This window comes from Schistocerca piceifrons, chromosome 2 (genome assembly GCF_021461385.2).
Source record: "Schistocerca piceifrons isolate TAMUIC-IGC-003096 chromosome 2, iqSchPice1.1, whole genome shotgun sequence".
Lineage (NCBI taxonomy): Eukaryota > Metazoa > Arthropoda > Insecta > Orthoptera > Acrididae > Schistocerca > Schistocerca piceifrons.
The window spans coordinates 425,058,005-425,060,399 of NC_060139.1; positions in this window are offsets into that span (position 1 = coordinate 425,058,005).

A 2,395-nucleotide genomic window follows, 5' to 3' on the forward strand; every position below is an offset into this window, starting at 1 on the left:
TATTTATCTCTTTGTAAGAGCTATCGTTTTTTCTTGAGTAATTCTTAAATAATCGAGCTCGTCCCCGAACTACTGTCGGCCTAGTCCACAGATACATTTAGCCCGGTCTACCAATGTTTTTATCACACGCCTTTTCTGATTGCGATGGTGATTTGAATTTTTGTGGAGCTATCTATCCATGTGCATGAGATTCCTGCAGGCTTCGTCCCCTAAAATTTTGTCGACTTTTTTAAGTAGCTGTACAACCAAAAATGAAATCTGACATTGTTTCTCTTTTGTCATATTACACTTCATATTAGAGCTAACATCAGAAAATTTAGAAATTCCGACTCTTCTTTTTTCCATGAGATCGTATAAACAACAATAGGATTTCTTCTTGGCCTTCTGAAGGGATGTTTCTTCAATTTTTTCTATATAGAAATGCACTAAAACTGTGCTGAGTGGGTTTTCCATAGCCACGCCATCAATTTGATCATGGAATTTGATGACCCACTCAAAGTAACTTGATATGAGACAGTGTTTAAAGAAATCAGCAATATCCTTTTTGAAAATGCCTTCCAACTGCAATATTGTCTGATTAAGAGGAGTCATAGTAAACAATGATACAACATCAAAACCGACCATAGCATGTATCATACTGTATGGGACACACATGTGTTGTAATTACTTTCTTTCATATGAATTATTAACTAATATACTAGTTAAGGCAGACACTTCTCAGGACACCGTAGTCTCAGACGCGTAACTTTTACAAAACTTAAGAACTTGAAGCTTTTTCATTGCAGATTAGTATTTAGTAGAATTGTTGCTCTTTCTATTTATGATATCAGGTAGTTTTCCTTGGTGTTCAATGTTATTGACTTTTAGGCTTACCCAGAATATTAACGGGCAGAATTATAGTCGTGTGCCATATCAATTTGTATTATCTAGCGGTAGATGATGTCTGATAGTATGTAAGCAGCTTTGGAAAGGCAATCACATTCAGCTAACATTAGCATGTAACTGGCATACGCTGCTGCTAGCAGCCTGCGCAGAACTTTACGACGTCACAGACCAAACAATATCTGATAACTTCTCCGAACAGAATCCACAACCAAACGCTTGCGCGAAGTTTCAGGTAGAGGTCTTCAGTGGCAGGAGTAACACAAAATTCTGAGGCAGACGTCTTCAACAGGAACTCTACTGTAGAATTATCTCTCTGTCTTGTCTTGTAACTCCAGTAGATCTTGAACAACTCAAGTCTCATATTCATTTGGCTAGCTTGTGTTTCCAGCTTCGCGAACGGAATTTTTTGTAGAAAGAAATCATCAGTTGGAGGACGTGGTCTCCGCTCTCTACGAATTTGTTGATGCAACATAAGGATGCCCTGGAGTGACACTGCATTATGCCAATAGCTTTTCACAAACGAACCCATCTGAAATAGGTCGAAAGCCTTGAAGTAATAGAATTGCCAACTGCGGGTTCTCGCGTGTTTTCTTTGTTTTCTGTCTCCACTGGCGGCATCCGCTGTCCAGCCCCCTGTGTGGCTATTAAGGCGCATTGGCTGTCACTGTTGGTGTCACTTCCTGTGTTCTCACCCTCCACCTGAAATTATAATATCAAAGTAGTTGCACCTTCGCATCCATAAAAAAAAATGGTTCAAATGGTTCTGAGCACTATGGGACTTAACATCTATGGTCATCAGTCCCCTAGAACTTAGAGATACTTAAACCTAACTAACCTAAGGACATCACACACATCCATTCCCGAGGCAGGATTCGAACCTGCGACCGTAGCGGTCACGCGGTTCCAGACTGAAGCGCCTAGAACCGCACGGCCACACTGGCCGGCAGCATCCATCACTAACGAAATGTATGTATACTATTTAGAATGCCCGCTTTGCATGGGAAAACTGGTGTATGCCTCCACCTAGTGGCACTAAGACTACAGGTCACATTCTGGTAGACACAAATCTTAATTCGTTGCTGAATTACTTTGGATGCCTGGTACTTCTAAAGTGTTATATCGTTCCTCACAGAGACATTACATCAGAATGGCGTAAATAATAATTATTAGTGTTGAGGACTCTGTTAATCATTTTCTCACAGAGACCCTGTAAATCACAGTCCCATTTTAAGAAAATGCAGTGCCAAGGATAGGAAGGCTCGTTACTCCAAAATATGGCAGTAGTGGCAGTCATTCGGTTGTTACGTAATGGATGGCTGTTGTATAGGCGGTTCAGTCCTAACGGCACCAAGTAATCCCAACATTTTTTGCACCAGGGCCATGAATAGTTTATAACGTAGCTGTACTCTCCGGTGTATAAAAGGTTCTTGTGATAATTGTACCTAATGTTCCGTAATTAATTGAACTAGACATCGAATCCGAAGACCAACGCTTCCCGATAGAATATAGA